General features: G+C 47.5%; 2 long non-coding RNA genes across 5 annotated transcripts in view; one reads left to right on the top strand and one right to left on the bottom strand.

Annotated features, from left to right (window-relative positions):
* LOC309538873 overlaps positions 1-20,306 on the bottom strand; it is an 80,898-nt gene extending 60,592 nt beyond the window's left edge. For 3 of the 4 annotated variants that reach the window (XR_014222428.1, XR_014222429.1, XR_014222430.1), the window contains exon 1: positions 20,234-20,306. This is a non-coding gene — a long non-coding RNA (uncharacterized lncRNA). The remainder of the gene's footprint in view (positions 1-20,233) is intronic. The other variant, XR_014222431.1, reaches the window with a different exon arrangement.
* A 758-nt stretch (positions 20,307-21,064) lies between these two features.
* LOC309538931 lies at positions 21,065-22,344 on the top strand. Its single transcript, XR_014222520.1, has 2 exons — positions 21,065-21,169; positions 21,506-22,344. It is a non-coding gene; the product is annotated as an uncharacterized lncRNA (long non-coding RNA).
* Positions 22,345-24,480: the final 2,136 nt, after the last annotated feature.

Below are 24,480 nucleotides of genomic sequence, written 5' to 3'. Positions count from 1 at the left end.
TCGTTGTTGTTAAAATTTGTATCCAGCCCTTCATCCATAGATCTCAGGGCAGTTCATGGCATGAAAATACAAGATAAAAATATAAAATATATAGTAAGAACAAGAACAAAACAATAACACCCCCCAAAAAAACCATCCTACAAACACATTTAAAGGGTATAAGATGTTAATCAGCCCAAGGCCTGGCTGAAGTGGAACATTTTTACCTGGTACCTAAAGGTATACAATGAAGGCGTCAGCTGAACCTCTCTGGGGATTGTAGAATGAAGTGAGGATTTGCATGCTTTAAAGCTTTTGGGTGGGGACCACCATGGGAGGGGAAAGAGGAAATACACTGGCTTACCTGGTAAACCCATGCCTAGGGTGTAACTACTTTCCCATTTCTGGGAATCTACTTCAGGCTACACACACACACACACATATATATATACACCTGCACATAAAAATTAGCACTCCATGAATGGGCTTTGGCTTACTTGCTAGTTCTCTAAACAGAGCTGGGGTTTTTTATGGAGGAGTATTTATTTGTGTGAGACCTACCTGTAGTAAAAAAAAAAGTAAAGGTAAAGGACCCCTGGGTGGTTAAGTCCAGTCAAAGGCAACTACGGGGTTGTGGCGCTCATCTCGCTTTCAGGCTGAGGGAGCCACCATTTGTCCACAGACAGCTTTTCAGGTCACGTGGCCAGCAGGACTAAACTGCTTCTGGTGCAACGGGACACCATGACGGAAACCAGAGTGCATGGAAACACCGTTTACCTTCCTGTCACAGCAGTACCTATTTATCTACTTGTACTGGTGTGCTTTTGAACTCCTAGGTTGGCAGAAGCTGGGACAGAGCAACGGGAGCTCGCTCCATCGTGGGGATTTGAACTGCTGATCTTCTGATCGGCAAGCCCTAGGCTCTGTGGTTTAGACCATAGCGCCACCCACATCCCCTTCCACCTGTAGTATGAAGTGATGACCCAGGCAAAACCACAGTAAGAACTAGGCCTAAGCTGAACCTTTCTCCCTAGACTGCATTCCACAAAACCTCTCTGGAGAAGCACTATAACCATGTGATGCTGCCTGAAAAGGGATTTCGCTGCTTGAATTCAACCATGCAGCCTGAATCTATTGACCATGTGTAGCCCCCCTGTCCCCTGGTCTCTGGGCAAATCAAGTCTCACATAAAAAGAGATGCAAAGGGGCTGCATAGAAAGGTAGGGGCATGAAGGCAGTGCTGATCCTGGTGGCCTATTTGAAAATGATTGGGGTGCTGTAGCTCACTTGATAATGGAAAGCACTTTTATATTCCATTTTTATTTTTTAAACTCTGGTGGTTAGCCATAGTCAAACTCCTGAAGCAGCTATCCTAGGCGTAGCTTATTTCAAAATAAAGGACTTAAGCAGTTTCCTGCTAACCTGGTGCATCTTAAGGGGAATTCAGAGACTGTATTTTACCATAACAAACTTCAGACATGGACAAAAGGCACAGAAGGGTAGGGACCATCTCCAGCAGACCATCTACAACCAGGTAAGATTTATTGCCAAGAGCACAGTCCTCTCAGGTCTTCCTGCACCTTAAGCAAGAAAACACACTAAGGAACATTTTAGCACAGATTAGCGAGGCCTTAATTGCTTTTGCTTTGTAAAATTTAAGCACCTGGGTAGACAAGGAGGTTTCCAGTTTAAAATAAAATAAAGTAAACCTGGCAAGACTGAAATCACACCACCCCTAGAGTAGACTATAAACCTGCTACACTGAAGGCGAACCCCTAGGCATATTTACTAGGATGCACGTCCCCTTGGATTCAGTGGGGCTCCCCCCCCCCAAAGAAGTCTGCATAGGATTGCAGCTTTAAACAGGTATTGTCTTTCTTTTCTTTTTCTAAAAAAACCCAACAAGGATCGAAGTGTCTGCGTGAAAACTATTTAAGCCCGTGCTTAAGTTTTCGCTCGTGTCATCCTTGGTGGAGCACGTTCGCGGATGTCAAGTCAGTTACTAATGAGCTAAACAATTGCGCCTAGCAATTAGCCTCCCGGTAATTAAATCGCGTTTATGGGATTAACGCCCCGCGGTTCGAAACAAAGCCGAGACATGATAGGGAAATGCGTGCGTCCCGAAGCCTCGGCTGGATCCGAATCGCCTCTTGTTTGCTTTGAAATCAGACAAAGGATGCGGACAAGAATGTCAATTTCCCGAGACGCCTCTCCTTTAAATGCCGCGCCGTTTCCAGCGAGGCCAAGCGCCGCTTTCGCCTCCTTCTCCTGCGACCAGATACCAGAGGCGACGGGGGGCAATAAACCGGGAGATCTCTGTTTTGCAGGCTACTTATTACTTCTTCTGGCTGATAAAAACTTCTACTTTCCACTAATTTCACGGCGGGGACCGCGAGGGAGGCTGCGGGGGGAGGAGGCAAGAAATGTCAACACAGAACTTCCCGGGAAGACGCGAAAGTTGATTCAAACGGAAAACGAGGAAGTTGGGATTGCGAGAAAGAAAACGGTTCCGCTGTAGGAGGAAGAGCGATAAGGAAAGGAGAATTAATAGCGGCTGCTTCTCCGGAGAGACAGAGCTTCTTTCCGATGGACTTCTTGCCCAGTATCTCCAACGATCTCCGCTAGGGTGGAAGCAATCATTTAAAGCAAACGACTCTTCTGGCTGAGAAATGAAGGGTACGATCCAGCCATGGCTGAGCATTTTCAATTGCCGAGGCGTTCAGTGGTAGAGAGAAACAAGCGTCTCCCACCGAAATCCGCTGAGACGCGCAGCCCGATCCTATGCGTGTCTCTTCAAGCAAATCTCGCCGGATTCCACGCAGGTCGCTCCCACGTTAGGGTGACAGGGCGTGGAAAGTGTTGACTTGCGCCCCAAAAGGCATTGCGATTAAAACACCATAGAACTCTGATAACAAAATGGTGCGGAAATCTAGACGTCATTAAACCGTTCTCAATTCAGCCGAGATGTTAGGTTTCCTTGTGAACTTTGAGCGCTGCGGAGGCCCGTGTCAAAGGAGAGCACAAGCTTCCATAAGAGATGCATGGATCGGGAAACAGCAGGCCGGGAGGAGGGCTCTGGCACGTCCTCGCCCTTTCCCGGCGCAGGTCACGAAGACAGATGGAGCCAAAGCGTGGTTACTCGCTTGCACGAGCGCGAGCGCTGCAGGATGCGGATTCCTTGACCTCTGCACACCTGGGCCTTTACCCGCGCGGCCTTGGCTCGTCATTGAGTTGCGGGGCTGGTTTTCAAAAAGGGAATTTGGAGGATAGGTTTATGGTCAGTTACAAGTCACAGTGGTGAGTAAAGGGATCCTGCCACAGGCAGAGGCAGAGCCATACTGAGGCAAATGGCAGGCTTGCCCGCTCTTGGGGGGCATCTGATGAGCCCCCGTTGGAAGAGCCAGCAAAGCCACCCCTCTTCTGCTCCCAGGGTTAAAGGAGGAATAAAGGACGGCCTTCCTCCCCCCCCTTCCAACACCTTCGTCTGAGTGCATTCTACATTCTAATCCGCGTGGAAGACTGATTCACACAACTCGGGGTGGGCATAAAACTGATTAATTACATCGCAGGAAGAGAGAAATCACCTCCTAAATGCCTCTTCCTGGGGCGACATTATGCGTGTAGAGCAGTCTTCCTTTAAAACTATATTAAGGCAATACCTTCATGGCTATGTCAGCCCTCTTTGATAGGGCTCTCCAAGGCTTAGCAGCTGGAGACGTGTGTGGAATAAAGGGCAGGTCTGTAACAGTTTGCCAGTCCTGATAGAACCTCCCTGTACCCATGAGCTTGGGACCCTGGGGACACAGAAAGGGTGGGCTTTTACCTCCATGCAACCCTTGTAGGCTTCCAAGAGACATCTGTCCTCCTTTGAAAACAGAATCGCTGCTTGGGTGGCCCTTGGCTCTGACTCAAGTGCTTCCGCTCATCTGTAAACTGCCAGAGATCCACTGACAGTCAACTGATGTCCTTCAGCCATGTGGTCCCCACTGCCAACACAGAGCTTAAGGTCCACAGGATTATGAAAAGCCTCATCCTGCAAAGCAACTACAGATGAGGCAGCCAACCTCTACTTCGAACCTTACATGATGGAATGTCTCCTTCCCTGGCAGATGCATAACTAGTATATCTGGTCAGAAGTCTCCCTGACATGCTTATTTTCTACCTACAGGGAGTCGCTTTCCAACACAAGTGCCTCACCTGCAGTCTGAAGTGGTATAGCCCTGGCAGGGGTTGCCAACACTCCCCACCCCCAATCTCCTAGTTGTGAGAACAGGGAGATAAAATCCAACCTGTAGAAGTAAATCTAAAAGATTAACACTGTCGCTCAATCTAATTTGACAAGCAAATTGAATTAAAGTGGACTGTGATTCACTGTCGCCAGTTAACAGGCTTGGGATGGCAAGAGAATTGTTGCTCTCCGGAGGGCAGTGAAGGAAAATCAGGAAGAACCTAATGAGGAGAAAGACACCATAGAAGAACTTCTTCATCTAGGTGATTCCCCACCCCCTTTTCCCTGCGTAGTATTACTATTTCCAGAATATTCATACCCTACGAGATACTTAAAATTCCTTATTCATTTAAACATGAAAGGGATCTTCTTATTCCAGATGCCAGAATATCTCCCATTTGTTGTAATTTCATCAGGAGATCCTAAAAGAGTTGTATATCATCCTTCATTGTTTGGGGGATTATATCAAGGTGGTATACAATCAATAATCATAATAAAAATCAATAATAAAACAATTAACTACAGCCTCCTTGATATCTGTAAATCAATACTAAAACAATAACCACAACCAATCAAAACCAGCCTAGAGCAAAAGAAGGTTCCTGCATCAAGGGAAACTGGTGCTGGAGGGATTATGTGGGCATTATCAGACTAATATCCCCACTTTCTTCTGTGGAGCTTAAGGTGACATACATGGTAATCTCTCCACCAGTTTATCCTCACCACAACCCTGTGAAGCAGGTTAAGCTGCGAGTCAGTGGCTGGTCTGTGTAACCCAGCAGACTTTTTTATGGCTGGATGAGGACTTGGACCCCATCTTGCGATTACATGGCAGCTCTTGAAGGGGTGGTCCTAAACTGGGGTGCCACGCCTGAGAAAGCATCCTCTTTTGTTGTGGGGCACTGTTTCCTTTCCGATAAAGGAGGCGCCCAAAGCAAAGCTGCAACAGAAGATCTCAAAAGTGTCTCAGACAAACCAGAAGAAACATGCAGCTCCAAGCTATGCAAGGCCCTTTTTGTTCAATGCAGCTTATTTCAAAGTGTGGGTAGGATTGCAGTTGTAGGAAAAGGAGCTGTTTGGTTACTCCTTTCCATCAATGGTACTCATTGAGCATTGGGCTACCTTGGAGACAGCATGGGACTCTTAATCTCAGGGTTGTGGGTTCAAGCCCCATGTTGGACAGCCCTGCATTACAGGGAGTTGGACTAGATGACTTCCACAGTCCTTTTCAACTCTACAATTCTGTGAAAGGCTCCTCCCACCCCGTTACTGATTAGAGAAAATGATTTCAGAACATCTTCTAGCCATTTCCCAGCCTTATATTACAGATTAGAGTGAAAAAACAATAGTAATGAGCTGTTAACTTCTCCTGGGTGAACATGGTTTTCAACTATGAGATTTGAATTGTGGTTGATCCTCTTTTGGAACAGAAAGTGGGAAAGAACCATTTGCTTTATTAATCATTACATTTATATCCCATCCTTTTCTCTATGGAGCTCAAGATGGCATACATGATTCTCACCATCCTCTTTGAACACCCACAACCACCACCATGAGAGGTAGATTAGGCTGAGAGGCAGTGACTGGCCCAAAGTCACCCCATGAGCTTCATGGTCGAGTAAGGATTTGAACTCTGGACTCACAGGTCTCCAACAGTCTAACCACTACATTGCAAACATCTGCAAGGCAAATGGACATTCTGGGGATTATTTTTCCCATTTTCATTATAAACCATATTATGTGATGGCAGTGCACATGTTTGCTCAATAAGATATATAGACCACAAAATATGTTGGCATTAAGCTTTGTGTGAGAATACACGTTTGTTTCCAGCTTGGAACATTTGGGCCACCATCCAACTCTTTGCACAGGCTGTAATATTATACAGTGGTACCTCGCAAGACGAATGCCTCGCAAGACAAAAAACTCGCTAGACGAAAGGGTTTTTTTGGTTTTTGAGCTGCTTCGCAAGACAAATTTCCCTATGGGCTTGCTTTGCAAGACGAAAACGTCTTGCAAGTCTGTTTCCTTTTTCTTAACACTGTTAATACAGTTGCAACTTGACTTCGAGGAGCAACTCATAGAACGCGGGGTGGTAGCCTTTTTTGAGGTTTTTAAAGACTTTGGTGATTTTTGAAGCTTTTCCAAAACTTTCCCGACACCGTGTTTCGCAAGATGAAAAAAATCGCAAGACGACAAAACTCGCGGAACAAATTAATTTCGTCTTGCAAGGCACCACTGTACACAGTAAGTCCAATTGGAAATGAAGTCGAAGCAGACTTAGGGTTCCATTGTTAGTTGTTCTCTTTTCTCCCACGTGCTTAATGGAAGATGTACATTCATGAGAAACTTCAACACACAGGTGCAAAAATAATATTGGAGGGCATGTCAAGTGTTAATTCACCCTAAGGTTGAGGAGCTGTCTCTGTGGTCCATCAGAGGTGCTTGGACTGCAGCTCCCAAGATCCTGAACCCTGGCCACTGCAGCTAAGGGATCCTGGAGTCTGACAATCTCTGGAGGACCATGTTAGCTATTCCTCACTAAGGGCAGGGCCCATGAGGCAAGGTGAGGCAACCACCTCAGGCAGCAGGATCCACAGGGACAATAGTTCCCACTGAATATCACAGAATCATAGAATTGTAAAGTTGGAAGGGACTCTGAGGATCTTCTAGTCTAACACCCGGCAATGCAGTTGTCCCATAAGGGGACTGAACCTGCAACCTTGGCATTATCGCCACCATGCTCTAACCAACTGAGCTATCTTCATTCTCCCTTTGTTTGATGTGATTTGCATTCCGTCTTTCTTCTCTGGAGGGGAGGCACCATTTGGTGGTTCACCACAGCTGCCAAAATGTCTTGAGTAGGCCCTGCCGAAGGGATTGGCCTGGAGGCTTTCGGGAGCAAATGCCCTGGAGATATTGGTAGCCTGTAAGTGAGCTAACATTTTCAGAAACATCACTCAAGCCCCCAACCCAACCCTTGCTGGTCGCTCTCCCAAGGGAGACTATAAAGGAGGCAGCTCCGCTTTTAAAGAAATTGAGATCCTGTGCACACGTATGGGGAGGTGCGTTTCTTTTGCAAACCATGGAAGTTAACTGGTTATTTGCAAGTAACTTCCTTATGACTGTTGATCTCAACTACCTGTTTCTCGATAGACTTCCAGAACCTGGCTTATGGTCACAATGAGCAAGAGGTTAAAAGTCTGTCCAAGGGAGTTAAATTAGCTTCGTTTGGCCTGGATCATCCCATGCTTAGTTTTAAATAGACTTTTCAGTGCTACCATTTAACATTTAACTTACTCTTGGGGTCGGCGCTTCTCAAACCTCATGAGCAAAATGTCAACGTTATGTTTCCTTTCTCGCGAGAGCTTCGCTAGGTTGCTACACCTCTAACTGGGTCCTCCCTCTGCGGCTTCAATTGTATTTGCATTTGTTAAAAGAAATGGTTAACATTCAATTTCATGCTTGATTTCTACTGTAAATACTGAGCCCCATCTTCGCTCCCCCTCCGTGCTCACTGGGCCTGAACAAGCCGAAAAATGCTTTTCGGAAAATCACGTTTCGGAGTCTGCAAACGCTGCTATCAGCAGACTCCACCTGAAAAATAGTTTTGCAAGACGGAGCACATCCCCGAAGACATAGTCCTCCTCTCGAGCGCGGCTGCGCGCGGCACTTCTGCGCAAAGCACTTGGCCGGCGGGGGGGGGGGGTCGGGATCGCTCTTTTTAACCCTTCGGTAGTCTACGGCTGGGATGAGTCCGGCCCAACCAGTGGCTCAAATAAACCTGGATCTCTCCCTCTTGTCTACGAAAACCCGAGATTTTAAGGTTGCGTTTGCTTGGAAGGGAGGCGCGGGCGGGGACGCCACGAGAACCTCACCTCCAAGAAAGCGCCCCCTTGAAGCTGGTGAGACTTCATTGGCAGCAGGGGTGCCAACTTGAATAAATTAGCGGGGGCAGGTAAGCTCCATCCCGCATAATTGATCACATAATTATGCACACGCACACCATTTGAATGGCAATGCCAATCAACCGGGGGGAGCGGACCCCTCAAATATTTTATTGGGGGGCTGGGACTTCATAGGAATTGGCTCCTATTCTGCGCAGTAAACAGCACTGCCCGCTCGTCGAACCTTTCCACCTGGCACAGGCGAGGCCTTCGCCACGGTCAGCGCCAGCCTTTGCCCGGGGGCACTTCCGTCAGCTCTAACTGAACAGCTAACAATGCACGATGGCAGGATCCCCGCTGCAAACCATGCGGAGAGGAACATTCTGGAAAGGAAGGAGAGGACCTGCAGTGGGCAAGCGTCGAAACTGACGAGACTGTGCCTGCGCTTTGGGGGGGGGGGCCGCCTTTGGAGAAGAGTAATAGGACGTGGATAGGATGGCAATTTCTGTGCCTGCCATTAGTAGTTTTGGAGGAGAGGGCGTTTGGGCAGGGACGACCTATCTGCTCCTCAGCAAGTTGCGGTTGTGGTTGGTGTTATTTATGCCCTTTCTAGACAGACCGTCGATCCTCAGATTCCTCTGGGAGGGGCTCCAGAAGTCGATAAACCACACAGATCGAATCGATGAAACAGTGTGGAAATGTGAATGTTCAAAGCGAAAAGAGCCTTGCCCTCAAGTCCAGACGAACCTTTTTCTACTGACAACGAAATGCGTTTCGAGCCCTGAGCGCCGCAATTCATCCCTTGAATGGAAGGGGTTTCAGTGAGAGCTCATGCAGTAACAGGCCACGGAGTACCCCGCCCTCCAGAAAGGACTCTGCAGCCAGCTCACTCTGAAGGGGCTGGAGAGCTAGCGGGGACCAGTGATGCAGCTGGAGCCACGCTGGACAAGTCCAGGCCGCCCTCAGTCAAATGACCTCCCAGAGATGCTCGGGGCAGCACTTGAGCTGGCCATGCCGGGCTGACATGATTCCTGCAGCACCTTTTCTTCTTCCTTTTTAAAAACGCTTCCTTTTTCAGTGGGCAGCAGACAGGGCACGTCCACATAGTTAGAGATGTCCCTCTTATTATGTTTGCTTTAAATATACATTTCCTCCTGCTTTTCTCCAGCAAAATGGTGATTCTTCCCAATAACGAAAACCACCAGTATGGTCCTTCAGCCCTTGTGGCAACCCCCGCCAGCACCGCCTTCTGTGGGTGTTGCTTCAGTAGAACCGAACAACTCCTTTTTCAGTCCGTTGAAGACTGGCGGAGAAGGAAAGGAGCCCCCGAGAGCGAAGAAGCAGCTCGGCCTGAGAAGGCAGATGTCAAGCCCCACCGACTCCCAGGCAGGGTCTCCGCCTCCCATAACGCCCACCGTCAAGACTGGATTCTAAACCATTGTTCATTTATTAAATTTGTATACCGCTCTTCATCTGGAGATCTTAGGGCGGTTCGCAGCACAAAAGTACAATATAAAAAGACAAAATACATAATAAAAACAAAACCATCACCCCCCCCCACGGATGCTTTGGTTAGTTGTCATCGGTCTGTCTCGGGAGACAATGGAAGAGAAGTGCGCCTTCCGGGGTGAAGTCAAACTGTTGGAGAGTTAGGGCACTTTAATGGGTCGATTAATCAGCTAAATGTCCTGATTAATCGGAGGAAGCCAACCGGCCAGGACGAATTTTAATCCCTGGCTCTCGGAATGAAGCGCATACCTCTGATGATCCCTAGATTCTGTTGTGTTACTTGTGAAAGGGAGTGAAAAAGAAGACACTAAAATGATTTTTAAGCCTTTCCCTGATAAACAACAAGCTCACCCACACGTGGCTTAATATGCCTAAGGCACCTATATTTTATTTAAAATGTTTGCATACCTTTTCTATTTAAACCTTTTAAAGCTGTATTGATTAATGGGATTTGGGCAATATGCTGATATAAAAAAGAAAGAAAAAACAAGCAATTATTATATTGCTTTAACAAACCGTAAAGTATTTAGTTGTTAAGAGCCCTGGACACTTTGACGCCTTCACAACCCAGATAACCTCCCCACACAAAAAGTTCCAAATAAGTGAGTACCCAAAATGCTTCAACTATTTGTTATCATCCTCATCCTCATCACCCTGCTACAGGGGGTTTGGTTCATCCTGACTATTACAGCTCCCTCCCTGGCTTAGCTGGGATTCAACATACGTAACAGGGCTGCAGAATTCTCCGCTTCTCTGGCATCAGCACGCGCACGTAAAACACGCGGAGGACCCCTCATTTTTGCTTTTTTTCTGGCTGCAAACGCTCCTTTTGCAAACCTGCGCCCCCCCCAGCCTTTGGAAGTAAGCTGGAGACCCCACGAACGTAACACCTGCCAGTCAGGTGTCAGAGCACCCGCAGCAGCTCTAAATGCCCACCTGCTGGATCTCTCTCACACACACGCACATCCACGCACCCCTCTTTGTCCTTAGGAATTCGTCGCGAGACGTTTTAAGAGGCAGCGACCTCTCGGATGAGGGGAGGTGTCGCTCGCTGCAAGTGGCTCGGTTGGGGGGGGGACGAGGCCAGCTCCTTGGCGATGTTTACCCAGAGAGGGTGGAATCTAAAGGACGCTCTCGACAATCAATGGAGCCTTGTCTCAGGTTACCGAGCTGAGCTCCCCTAAATGAGTCCAGCAGGCTGATAACCGCAGGTTAAAGGCACCTGAGATAAACGGCTTCCAGTGGCTTGATGTCAGAGAAGATAAGCAGGGGCGGGGGGGTGTGCTTTTTATCTGCTGGAACTAGAGCAGGTTTCATTCACCGAGTCGCGATTAGAGAAGGATGAGAGTCTTTTGTAAGGTTGCATAGGACGGAGTCCAAGGAAGGATAGCATCGCAATTCTCCCTTCTTCTTGGGGCTCCATGGAAGTGAGGTGCTGGAAAGAGTGGGGCTTTCCTCCTGAACTACCCCCCCCACTCCCTGCCTACTCCTAGGGGCCGAGGTCCCTTGCTCCCCCAATAGGCGACAGTCCCATGGGAAGACCCTGGAAAGCGCCTGCCGGTGGTGCGAGTAAGTGAACTCGATCAACCCTTGGTATAAGACAGGTTCATACGTTCATGATCTTTCCGAAAACCATGCTATGGAGCGCTTGGAAGGAAGGAGATGAATCTCTTGAATCACTCCCATGAAGTGTTCAGACCTGCTCCAACTAGCCTAAGGGTGTCACACTTTTAGATCTCGCAACGACCTGCTTCAGCGTTCAGCAAACAGTACCTGTGTGCAATCCTATGCATGTTTACTCAGTGATTAATCTCATTGGCTTTGATTGGGTAAGGGTTTGATTAAGAACCCTTACCCCAAAAAGTTGTGGGGTTTTTTGCCTTCTACTCAGGGTTGCAGATGGCTGGCTACTGAACCGGATAGCGCCTGCCATTTACTCCGAAGCAGACGAATTGACTTTGGATCAGACGTCACTTTGAAATGAATAGCTTTGCGCGTCGGCGCTTAGCAGACCCTCTATTAAAGTTACGCAGACTTACATTACTTTAAAAGATTCAATCAAAACATTTATTTCCTCAATAAATATCTGAACTACAATAACGGTAGTAGTTATAATAGCCCACCAAATATAAGAATTGTTAAGGCTGTAATACTATGCACGCTTACTTGAGAGTAAATCCCAATTGATCTCACTGGAGTTTACCTTCCAGTAACCATGCGTGTCCAGTTTATTATAACCTTGTTGTGTCCAACTCTTATATAATTGTATCAAGTAGACTTAAGATGCTTGTTTTGGGGTGGGATGTGGCCTTCAGCATCTAAACTGCAATCCTGTGCACACAAACCTGAGGTTAAACGTCATGGGACTCTGTGATGCTTACTTCCGAGTAGACTGTTGGTCATAAACTGGTTTGTCCTGCAAGGCAAAACTCACTTGGCTTCAGGAATTTGTGTCAGATCCACATTTGTGGATTATCTTCTCCCCACCACCCGAATTTCGAATTCTAGTGAAAGTCTAGGGACGCGGGTGGCGCTGTGGGTAAAACCTCAGCGCCTAGGACTTGCCGATCGCACGGTCGGCAGTTCGAATCCCCGCAGCGGGGTGCGCTCCCGTCGTTCGGTCCCAGCTCCTGCCCACCTAGCAGTTCGAAAGCACCTCCGGGTGCAAGTAGATAAATAGGGACCGCTTCCCAGCGGGAAGGTAAACGACGTTCCGTGTGCTGCTCTGGTGCCAGTTTGCCAGAGCAGCTTCGTCACGCTGGCCACATGACCCGGAAGTGTCTCCGGACAGCGCTGGCTCCCGGCCTCTTAAGTGAGATGGGCGCACAACCCTAGAGTCTGGCAAGACTGGCCCGTACGGGCAGGGGTAGCTTTACCTTTACCTTAGTGAAAGTCAGCCAGATAGGGGCTGATGTTTTTCTGAAACAAATGCCGCTGAGATCCATAAAATTCACCTACAAGTCTATAGGATTGCTGCCGGTATTGTTTGCATATACCAAATATGGTATGAAACCTACAGAAAGATGGAATGGGTTTCACACACCTAGGAGCTAAAGCATAACTTCGAAGCGATCCATTGATTTCCACAAAACATGCTTCCCTATTAACTTGCCTAAAGTCTCCCAGAAAGGCGAAGGCCCCGCGCGGGTGGAAGAGAAAGTGAGGAACAGCAGAGCCGAAGCTGGATCTAGAACGCAAATGAATGAGTGGATTATTCATTCTGAACGGCATTGTTAATTAAGGCTTCCAACTTAAACATACTTTACCAGAAATTAAGTCCCACTGAACGGCTCCTGCATGCGACTCAGTTCACAAATCTGGACTGATGCTGCGGCCACAGACTACATAATATTACATCGTAATCGTGTGTGAGGATGCCAACTCTTCAGCGGGCATCTGTACCTGCACTTTTAACAGCAGTTCCGTCTGCAGCAAATTGAGATGAAATCCTCTCACCTCCACGAAAGAGAGTTGCAGATCAAGCTGCTGTTAGAGGCACAGCAACCAGATCTGATTGCAAAGTTGGCTGCCATTTATATATGAGATTAATTTTGCTCTAAATCCCTGCTGGTAGGAGAATTGCTTCCCTTCTGAATTTTAACTTTTCAAAGATTTGGGGAAAGCAGTTAGAATGAAAAAGTCAGGACAGACAATCATGGCTTTGAGTGCAAATTAACCCAGCACCTCCACCTTTAAAAATAGTATCAAATTGCACATGGCCCTTGATTTATTGTCTCTAGCCTGGGGTTTTTTAATGCATAGCTTACTATGTTTTAATTTTGCACCTGTTTGTTTGGGGGTCTAGAGGACTTAAGGCTGGAATGCAAACTTTTTCTTTTCTTTTCTTTTTGTCTTCTATCATACCAAACTGACAAAGCGAACTGGCTAGAAGTATCAGTGAAATGAAACTGCTTTTTGGGTATTGATAAGGATTAAGCAATTGGAGGGAGAGAATAGGTATTTTAATTATTTACTTTCTAAAATATATGAATTTATATGTTTTTATTGCCAATTTTGCTAAAAATAGTAAAAAAAAAACCCTTTTTAAAAAAAGCCTCGAAGCGAGTTCAGTATCATGTAGGCATGTAAAGTATAACTGCTGAAACCAGTTGGCCTTACTTCCGAGTAAGAGTAGGAAGGAGCAGACTTCAAAGCTAGCTGACCACTTGCTTCAGTGGGATATGAAGGATTCCTAAACCTGGACTGGATAGCAGGGTGCGAACCTACATACACTTTCCAAACAGTAAGTCAATGCGGCTTACTTTCAAGTAGACGTGGGTAGGATCGCACTATTGCAATACACTCGTATGCATATCTACTGAGAAGTAAAGGAGAATTAAGTTCAATTAGACTTACTCTCAGGTATATGCGTATAAAACCAACTTTACAACGCAGCTCTATTTATCTGTTCAAAAGAAAGGCCGATTTAGTCTGCCAAATAAGTCTGCTTGCACCAATTGCCATGTACACTAACTCAGGAGTCAGTCTCACTTTGTTCAAGGGCGCGTATCCATTTATTTTACTAATTAGATACATCCAAATGAATTATTATATTTTCACTACATACACACACGCGCGCGCGCACACACACACACATTAGTAGCAAACTGCTCAAACCCTTCTCAAATTGACAGAACAAGAATAAGGCTATCAAAAGAAAAACTCTCGCTTCGTTCATATAATAAAATAACAGAGCAAGGGACCATAAATCACCGAACGACATATCTCCCCGTTTAATTTTTACTTTTTCGAAGGTTAGACGTTGCCGAGGTAGTTAAACTGGTGGGGTGAACCCCTTTTCTTTCCGCCCACCCAACCCACAATTATCCGGCTTCTTTCTATGAAGTTTCTAGATTAATATCGGTGGAGCGAAAGGCGAGAGAATTCCCCGCTTGAACGGCAGGATTAGGAATATTTCTAGAAGAAAGAAGAGGGTGTGAATTGACTTTAGCCTGCAATCGTCTAAAGCGGAATTACAGCTTGTAAAATAGGTCTCCATCAGTCTCCCGGGAGACGGGCTCAGTTCGACTTGGGTGTTCCAGCTCCTTCTTACCCCTCGCAATAATTAGCTCCATCTCGGCCCCAAGCGTGTGTCTTCCCCGCCCCCACACCAGTGCTTCCTTATCCCCAATAAATGTTGTTGCTGTTTTGCTCGGCCCCCAAGTCCAACAAACTTCTGGGGCACCCAAGGGACTTGCCCTGTTTACGAAAGGGGGGCGGCAAAAGATGCAAGATGCGAAAAAGAAGGAGGTTTTGGGTGCCCAACTCAGAGCTTGCGGCCGCCCTTGGGGGCTGGTGGGTTTGCCTTTAAGAAAGGAGAGAAGGGAGGGGGCGAAAGTGAGGAGTGTGACTTTCTTATCAAAGTGCGGGAAATGTCATTTTCTTTGTGCTTTGATGTCTGGTTGTCTTTCAGCCCATCCTTGCATGTCATTACCAGACTCCCAACAGAGAAAGAGGTGTGGGGCTTTTTTGGTTTGGTTTTGTTTTGATGGGAAGTAAAGAAAAGAGTTGGTGGGGGGAGGAGAAGACGAGGATAAAATAGGGATGCACAGTTAGATGATTTCTGCCCTTCTATTACAGCGGTGAATGGCAGAATTCTTGACAGAGTAGCGAACCGGCGGGTCTATTCTTAACTGGTTGAGTTAACATATACGGGTGTAAAGCGCCAGGGGCGGGCGGGCGGGCGGGCGGGCGAGGTTTCTTGTTATTCCCCCCCTCCCTCAGGTCTTTTTCCTTTAGAAAAAGTCGACTTCTGAAGCAATTTCATCCGTTAAAAAAAGGAAAGGAAAGGGGAAATAGTCTGTTAGTTCAATATTGAAGCAATGTTGCATGAAACCAAGTCAGGATTAGTCCAGGGAGCCACGTTGTTTCTGTGGGTCCAATTCAGCCACCCCCAAATCCCAAAATATTGCTAGTCTCGCAGATTTCCAAAGAACTAAATCCCCTCCAGTTTGGTGCAAGTTTACCCGATCAAAACCGTGATGAATTTCAGTTCAGATCAGTGGAGCTGACTCCTCAGTTAGGACACTTGCTTGGGAGTAAACTCGGTTGAGCATATGGAGCCTACGTCTGCGTAAGCATGCATAGTTTGGGGCTGCAAAGCTGCAGTCCTTCTTCACCCACTAACCTGCGACTATTGAACTCAAGAGGCATTGCATTTTTGAGTCCATATGCTTACCTGGGGCTAAGCCCAGTTCCACGGGGTTTCCTCCTGAGTAAACACGCATCAGTGGAGGCAGCGTGTCAGTTCGACTTCTCTTTCCAGAAAAGGTTTTAAATGTTCGAGACTGCAAAGCTGCCTGGCTAATCCCCTGACAGCCGAGCTTTCTGTATACATGGCATTAAAACACATTGACGCAGCGCAGCCGCAACGCTCTTTTCTCCTTCAGGATTAATAGGTGTTCTGGACACTTGGACTTAGGGTGAGATGTGTTGAAAAGGAAATAAGACTCATAAACCTCTATGAAAGTTTGAGTCGCTGGCTAATGAAGAGAACAGGACTCCTGCACCTTCCGTTGCTCCACAGAAAAGGGAAATTTACTAACTATAGGTTGCATGATAAACCATAGCAGCTGAAATGTCCTCTCTCATGCAGCAACTAAAGGGGCACGAGCGCTGCCTTCTTGGTTCACCTGACCATTCTTATTACTAGGGAAGTGCATCCCATTGAAATCCATCTAACTTGCCTCGAAAAAACTGCGTTTCCCATCTGGGGTGCGTCTTTTGTGATTCAGGGAACTCCTTCTTTGCCAAAGTCTTCCGCCAACTTACGGTGCCGCGCCGGGTCCCCAAAAGGAGATTCCTAGGTGTGTGTGTGTGTGTGCTGTGGGGGGTTGGGGGTTGGGGTTACCCTGAACGGTTCATCGAGGAAAGTCTCCAGGCAGTTAAAGAGGGTCAAACGCTGCTTACACTTGTGCCACCTAAACAGAGAAGAGCAGGAGGCCGAGGGGCATCGGCCGGGAGATGGACAAGGAGGGGAGTCCTGAGGACGGAGTGGACTAAACTGCCCTAAGGAGGGAGGCGGTGGCTTTCCGCTGTATAGACAATGCTAGACACGGTTGCCATAGCGGCGAGGACGCCTCAGCGTATGTATGCTTCTTAACGCAGCAACGAGGGCGCAGGGGGGCACCGAGGAGGAGCGGGGCCGGGGACGCAGAGGGGAGTCGGGGGGCCTCGTCCTCCTATCCCATCTACGGTTAGCTAGACGAAAAAAGGCGCAGCGCGCTTTCTGGGTCTTGGTTGATCCACGTCGCCTTTGCAACTAAGCGCCCTCCGCCTCTGGAATGCAGCGCCGGATTGTTCCTTTGGTGGATGGAATGGAAATGTTTCTTTACAATCAGCCTAGACGTTCCCACCCCCTTCCTCGTTCTGCCCCCCTTGCAAAATGCTGCCTTGCGAGCTCTTAACCCTCATTGTATGTCTCCTGTGCCTGCCTTGCGCCTCTCGCCTCTAAATTTGGGACAGGGTTCAACTAAAGATAGGCTCCCGGATCCATCTTCTACCACAGCAGGAGATATTTGGGAGATCTGGTTCTCTTTGGCTTGAATGGGGCAGAGGCGCAGCATCTTGTAGGCACCCTGACTATCTCCGCCGCCGCCCACCAAAAATGCTCTAAACTGACCTCTTGGAAGCTTACAAGTGCTTAACTTTGGCTTGGAAGTAAAATTGGAGGGAGGGGAATGGTAAACTCCTTGGGGCGGGGACCTAATCCCTTTTACCTATGTGACTCTCGGCTATGTGACTCTTGGTCGCCATCACATTATGACATCACATTAAGGGTTAAAAGGACGTGGGGTGTGGGGGGCGGGTCGAACCACAGTTTGCTTTAGTTTCCTCCAGAACTAGAGGGGATTTCTAAAATGAATAGCTCTGTGGTGTCTTCTGCCTTGACAGCTCTGCCTACTCCACCTCACGCCCCAATCCTCGGTATGCTAGATGCTGGTTGTGATTATTCAGTTCCTAGAAAAAACAGCACTCTGAACAGACTCAGAAGTGATGTGAGCATGTTCCAGAGCGCAGCCGTCAGACTGGGCCCAAATTCAATAATTCGCTGAATTGTCCGAATTCCATTTTATTAATAATCATTAAAAAGGCCGGCGGGGGGGGGGGTGTTGGCAGCCCTGCTGCTGTGCTTTTAAGCTGTAGCGTGGCGCAGTGAATTTTAGCGAAGTTTCTTGGTCTGGCTGCACAAGAGCAGTAAAAGAAAATGTTGGCAATCTTGCTTCGAAGGGGAGATTGGTTTCTGCCTAGACGAAGTATGTTTACTATTTATGCACTCATTTTCCTTTTTAAAAAAATCTTGCCAAAAGAAGGATAAGGATCGGAAACACAAAATTGCCCATTTGGCAGATTAAATCTCTTTCCAAGCGCCGGCTCCTGGCGCTTTCTGCAAGCCTCTCGCCCGACTCTGAAGAAGCTGCCCCTTGCCTGCCTGACCGCCTATCACAAACACTGAGCGCCTCTCCCAGCTGAGATCAGGCTGCCTGAGCTTCTTGGAGACGAGGCTGGAGGTGATTTTCTTCCCTCAGCCCTCTATCGAAAGACCCGAAGGGAAGGACGTGGATAGACACTCATTTAATGACAAGTAATTGACAAATCCGAGAGGCCGCATTACGAGTGGTCTAGGGGAGTATTAATTATTGAAAAACCATTAGCCTCTGTGTGTGTCCTGCAGAGATCCCATCTTGTTCGGGAAATATAAGCTGTCACGTCAGTTTAGATGGAGGGGAAATCAGATGAGGAACTCCTCCCCCCTCCCTCTCTCCGCTGCAAGCCCCAGCCGGAGGGAATCGGAGGCCGCGCCGCCAGCACACAGGCTTCCTACCGAGAAGAAGACCTCTCGCTTTCTTTCCCGAAGTAACTCCTCTGGGTCTGCTCGCCTTTCCCCCGACACTGCTCCCCAACAGTTGTCGTGGCCTGGGATGGCGTTAAAGAGGGAGGGGGAAAGGCCTTGCAAGTCAAGGTCACCGAGGCAAGGAGAGTCAAATCCACGTGTCGCTCCACTTTTTCCTAAAATGCCGCCCCCCCCCCATTACGATACAGAAAACAGCTTATCCCCTCTACATCTGATGTTCTGAGGGGCAGAGATTGGTCGACCAGTTTAAAAGCTACTGAAAGATGTGGGTCCTCCTAGCTGAGGTTTTTGGGGAGATTACGACTTCACTTCAGTTTTATATCTGTAAAATGGGGGAGGGGTCTTTAATGAAGATATATGATAAATGGGCAAAGGGAGCAAAAGCCGAAGTTAATCTCCTTCAAGTCAAGGTTGCCTGAATATGCTTGGCTGGGCTGGACTGAATCTCGCCCTTGTTGTCCGAGCTTTCCCTCCGTGCTCAAAGCTCTTTACCACTCTCCGTTACTACACAACGTGAGACCTTCGGGTGGTGTTGTGGGGCAGAAATAATTCCAAAGCACTTTTCACACACGCACACAAATTTAAAAATACGCATTTAACTCTCTTTTTTAACCAGAGCTACTTCGCAAAGTGGTGTAGAAAATTTGGAAATGCAACCGCCCTGCCCAGAGATCGTGGCGGCTTCGCGCCAAAGGTTCGCTTCTCTGTACTGTATAAGAAAGAGCACGATCCAGCGGGAAGTTCTGAGCAAACCGAATCGGAATGAATGAGGAATGGGCAAAGGTAGCGCAGACAGGAGGACTTCTCGGTGCGCAGCTGAGAGTCCCAGTGCATTGCAGACTACGCATTGCCCCAAAGGCCCACAGGCTTCCGCGGCCACACAACTGTCCCACGAGCCGCCTCCATCCCGTTCAAGTCCTTTGCAGTCTTGGGAATTTCGGTTTAAAAACCCAATTTTTAAGAAGTGTTATAACTCTTTTCAAGCCATTTCCCTGCAGTAAGTATGCCGGCTTACTTGGAAGAATGTCCTCATCTGGGCTCGCTCCCAGGTAAGCCTGCACAGCGTGGCGTCCTGCTGCTTCTGAAGCCTCAAGGAAGGAAGGAAGGAAGGAAGGAGTCGGCCGAGGGCGGGTGGCTGGCGCAGAAGCCGAGAAGAAGAAGAGCACAGCTGTTCAGACCCGCCAGCTGCTCCGAACGGCAACAAGGTCGATTCCGAAAAAGGGAGAGAGAGGCGAGGCGGGTAAAAAAGCTCGCCTCTCCCAAGCAATAGAAAAACCTGCTGGATCAGGCCCAACGGCCCGCCAGAAAGCCCATTGAGCTCAGTGGCACTTGCTTCCGAGTAAGCCTGCATACTCATGCTGCATAATAAGCCAGCACCTCTCTCTCATCCACTTTTTCTGTTCCGCACCCACTCCTTCCCACAACTCCAGCCAGTAAAACTTAAACAGCCCAGGAGGCCGCTTGAGAATCAGGTCGCCAGGACCTTTAGGGGACGATCCCGGCTTCCTGATGACTATGGGGCAGCCCCCAGCTCACATTCCTCCGCTGGGGAGGAAGGTTTCTCGTAGCCACGGGGAACCTAACGCACATTTTAAACCTGCGGTTCTGGGGTCGGGGGAGATGACCGCTGCCCCCCCCCTCCTCTAGGCCTGATTCTGACCGGGGATCAGCAGCAGGTAGGAATCAGGCAAGACTCTCAGCTACCTCTCCCGCCCGCTGCCAGCAGCGCAAACCACAACGACGCCCCCCAGCACCACCAAGCTGAAAAGTCCCTACCTGATGCCCTGGAGCTGCCGGTGGCAGAAGCGACGGTGAGGAGCCCAGGCGCCCCGCTGACTGCAGCTCGGCGGCAAGGCATCGCGGCATTTATTGGAGCGACTGTTGACTTTAGCACAAAGCAAAGATTTCACTGCCCGCTAGTTTAAAAATGAATATTTTACCAAGATATCGATCAGCGTTATAAAATTCAGTTAAGCACAATGGCTCGAAAGGAGCAGAGAAAACACACGCACACGCACACGCATGCACGCACACGTACACACAGGCAGAAGCATTCCTAATATCTGTGTAAATTTGCTGAAGAATGACGTGCTGCGTGAAGTTTCCCTCCTGGAATTTGGCGTTAAATATTTCGTTATTTATTTTGTTGTTGTTGTTGTTGTTAGTTTACTGGTTTTGCCTATTCGCAGATGGCGGGGACTTAAATCACCAGCGGTTCAAAAAAAATAACGGGAGGTGGGGTTGAATGAGGAAGGCAGACGGTGTGGTCCTTTGCAAAGCGACCCCGATCTAACGCGTGAAGAGGATGTGAAAGGAGGCCGAAGAGGAAAGAAGAGACCTCGACTCTAAACGACATCTACACGCGCGCACACATTCCTCCCTCTCCTTTTTCCTTTTTAAAAAGGTCTTTTGGCAGAGGTATATATCTTATCGCTCGGGATCAACGGAGTGGGAGACAGCTAAGTAGTTTAAAACGACCGCAGGCGCGATGGGACCGGCCAGGTTAGAGCATCACATTCGCGTCCCATTGTCCGCGCAATCGCTGCCATTCCAGGCCTCCATTCTTCGGCGCGACGGGAGCCTTTTATGTGGTAATGAACACACATTTTCCGCTTTGCTTCACAACGTGTGTGTCCTCGCGGGACACAGGCGGGCGGCGGGGAAGCGCGGCCGAATGGGGTCCTCTCCACGCACAGGCCTGTTTTTTAAAAGGTGCCTTTTGGGGGGCCCCAGTCTTCCCGAAAAAACAATGAGGGGGGATTTGAGAGGGATTCGCAAGTTTAGATCACTTCTTAAATCTATAAACGTGGGGGGGGGGCGAGGAGCGGACAGACTGTTGTCCGGAGCGAAAGCAGTTGATATTTTATTTAAATAAATACATATTTATTCATTTAAATAAATAAATATCCAAATAAAGCTGCTTCGACGATGCAGCCTGAATTAATAAAATTAGAATGTGGGAATAAGGTTGGCCGACGGGCCAGCTTTCTATGCCCTAGAGAAAAATACTGGCGATCACATTTTAATTTATTTTTGGATTTCAAAAAGCAATCGCGTGGCCTCCTGCAGATTGAATCTGAGGCCTGCAGAGGGAAGGGTCGAGAGAGGTGTGATCACTAAGGTGCAGATGACCAAAGTTTTGATATGATATGACGGATAGACAGGCAAATATTAGGGCAGAAGAGAAATTTACTAGTAGTCTTCAGTCTGAATGTTCCCTTCATTCCTTTCATGGTAAAAGAGCATTAACCAGATTGTTGGAGTAAATGTAAAAAAAAAAAAAAGAAGTATATTTCTCACATTTCAGGCTAGGCCTTCTACAGTCCTAAGACATTCTGCTGAACATCAGGATTCACCATATTTCTAACAGTTACCTTAAATGTACCCACATCTATAGATCAATATCTATAAATTTGGGCAAACTACTACACAGGTGGAAATACAAAACTTCACCAACTAGCATCCAGGTAAGAGTGGCACTTTCCTGACAAGGTGTGGCTTGCTGCAGCCACCCAGGTAGGCCTGGAGCACCCAGGAAGGCTACACTTATGGGGGCCGGGTGTGGTTTTATGGGCCGGTTTTTGTTTTGTTTAAATGCAACTGTGTTACAGTATTTCTCAAGTTTGGGTTCATGGTGTCAAGTCATTTACACCTGCTTTGCATTTAGTCAAAAATTCCAGCAGTAAAACTGAAGTACTCAAATGTCAAATCTTCCCCAAAACAGGGAACCTGTGCACCAGCTGGGTTAAGCCACTGAAGGTCTGCCAAATTCTCCTTTACAGTCAGCTTTCCTGCAGAGTTACTTGGAAGAAGTTGGTCATCACCTCACTGGAAATCATCTGTTCAACCAGGCCTTGGGCTGATTAACACTCTATGGTTTTTTAAAATGTGTTTGTGGGAGGGGGCGCTTATTTGTTCTTGTTTGTTTTATTGTGTATTGTGTATTTTCATGTTGTGAACTGCCCTGTGATCTTTGGAAGCAGAGGAGTATACAAATTTGATTAATGATGAGGATGATGTCAATTAAAACAAGTAGGGGCATACTCCCCAGAAAGTTTACTGGCAGATATATGTATATTGTTCTGTCTGCATTGGAAGGTGAAAACAAACAACTATTACAGGATATTATTTGTCTATTTATGCCAGGGTGGCTCATAATAATTTAGGGGGGTTAGGGCAAATGAAAATTTGACTCCACACAAGTTAAAAAGTGATGGCGGTGGAAATCTGTAAATTACTTGATTCTGTATGTTGGAGATGTACACTAGAACAACCTGGATCCATGTGGTGCTGTCACATTTGGTGATACTGCAAAAGTGTGAGCAGGCTTTGGATTGGAGTAAGAGTTACTCCCAATGGCATTTTCTAGAAGAGGGTCATAATCCTCCACAGGCTAAGAGCAGACTTTATGCATAGTCGACTTGAAGACTATGGAAGACTACTGGAACACCAGCCGCTGGCGAGTCTCGACTGGCACCATAGAGGTACATTTCCAGGGGTTAGGAAAGTTAAATCTGTGGTGTTTGATTTGCAGAGGTTCGCAAATATGAAGCTGTCCTCCCCACTTTCTGACGAAGAAGACGATTATTTCCAAAAGGCGATCTTATTAAATTCAGTGAGAATTACTTCCAAGTAGAGATGTAGCTTCCAAGTCCTGGGAAAGAGATGCTTTTTCTGAAATAGTTCTATGCACCAAGTCTACTACTGTTCGTTCTCTCGTGTGCGCCACACATCACTGTCTCGTCCCAAAGTCGAACTATGATTGGCATGGGGAAATCCGACGCCCACACATTTGTCAGGGAAGGATTTCACCTGCAAGTGAGTGTTGTATATGAAACAACCTTTAGCGAGAACGCAATCGGATACTGATCTTTCAGAATGCACTCCGGAGGAAGCTGGAAGGCTGCTATAGAGCTCTCATTTGCTTCCCATCCATTTATTCGTGCAGCAAATGACCCCCTGCGAAATGAGTTTCCGGATCCTAAACATATCCAGTTTAAAAGCCACATGTTCTGTTTATACATCCCACTTTAACCAACCACATTTAGACTTCCAGCCCTATAATTACTGGTACCTACCTGGAAGACCCATTGAACTCAGTGGGATTTGACATATGTAGGATTGTAATGCAAACGTTCAGCAGAACTGCATTGTGCGAAGCGCTCTCTTTAATGAATTTACGCGGCGCCTCGGAGGACGACTCATTTCCTTTAAAAACTGAAATTCTATGCATGTTTCTTCTGATGGCGTTCAGACTAACTTCTGAACAAACATGCAAAGGGCAGGATGGGCTACAATCCTAGCAAGACTTTCTGGTAAGTACCAATGAACTCCACGAATGGGGTCGGGCTGTTCTGTGGGAAGGGGATAAACGTTGCCAATTTTGTATTAAAATAGCACCTTGTCCTAAATCGTATTTATTCACGTGAAGAACGTTTCACCAAATTCAGGAGAGGGGTTCTTCTTTCTCTCTCTCTTAAATAAGTTTGCAACTCTAAAGACTGCAGGGACCAAGGCTTCAAAAACTCACCTACTGATCTGGGAGCAAGTCCCACTGATTTAAAGGACACTTATTTGTAGACGATGATGTTTAGTGGCACTCTCTTTGAGTAACTGTGCTTAGAACCTTTGTTCATCTGAGCTCCAGTCAGGGAGCACTGGAAGAAGACCTCAACTGGGTTCACGCAAGCGCTTGCCTGAATGCATGTAATGGAATCTTGGAGGTGGTAAGAAAGAGTTGCTGTGGTCCGAGTGGAGGCCACAATCCGCACATGCAAGTCGTCACATGATGAACGGAATCAAAGCCAATCCTTCACTTCGAAGTAGACGTCTGAGTAAAGGTTTCCGAACGCTCTGTGCATCCATCCATTAGGCTGCCCGATTTTGCATTTTCCTCCTTTTGTTGGCGCTCCAAGTGAAATGTCTCAGAACATCAGTCTCCCGCCCTATAGATGTGGCAGAGGCAGAGCACAGTGGCTAGCAAAAAAAGAAAAGAAACAAAAAAAAAAACCCCTCAACCAATA

This window comes from Podarcis vaucheri (assembly GCF_965113315.1).
Source record: "Podarcis vaucheri genome assembly, chromosome: 8".
NCBI lineage: Eukaryota > Metazoa > Chordata > Lepidosauria > Squamata > Lacertidae > Podarcis > Podarcis vaucheri.
This window is presented reverse-complemented; position numbering and strand designations above follow the sequence as displayed.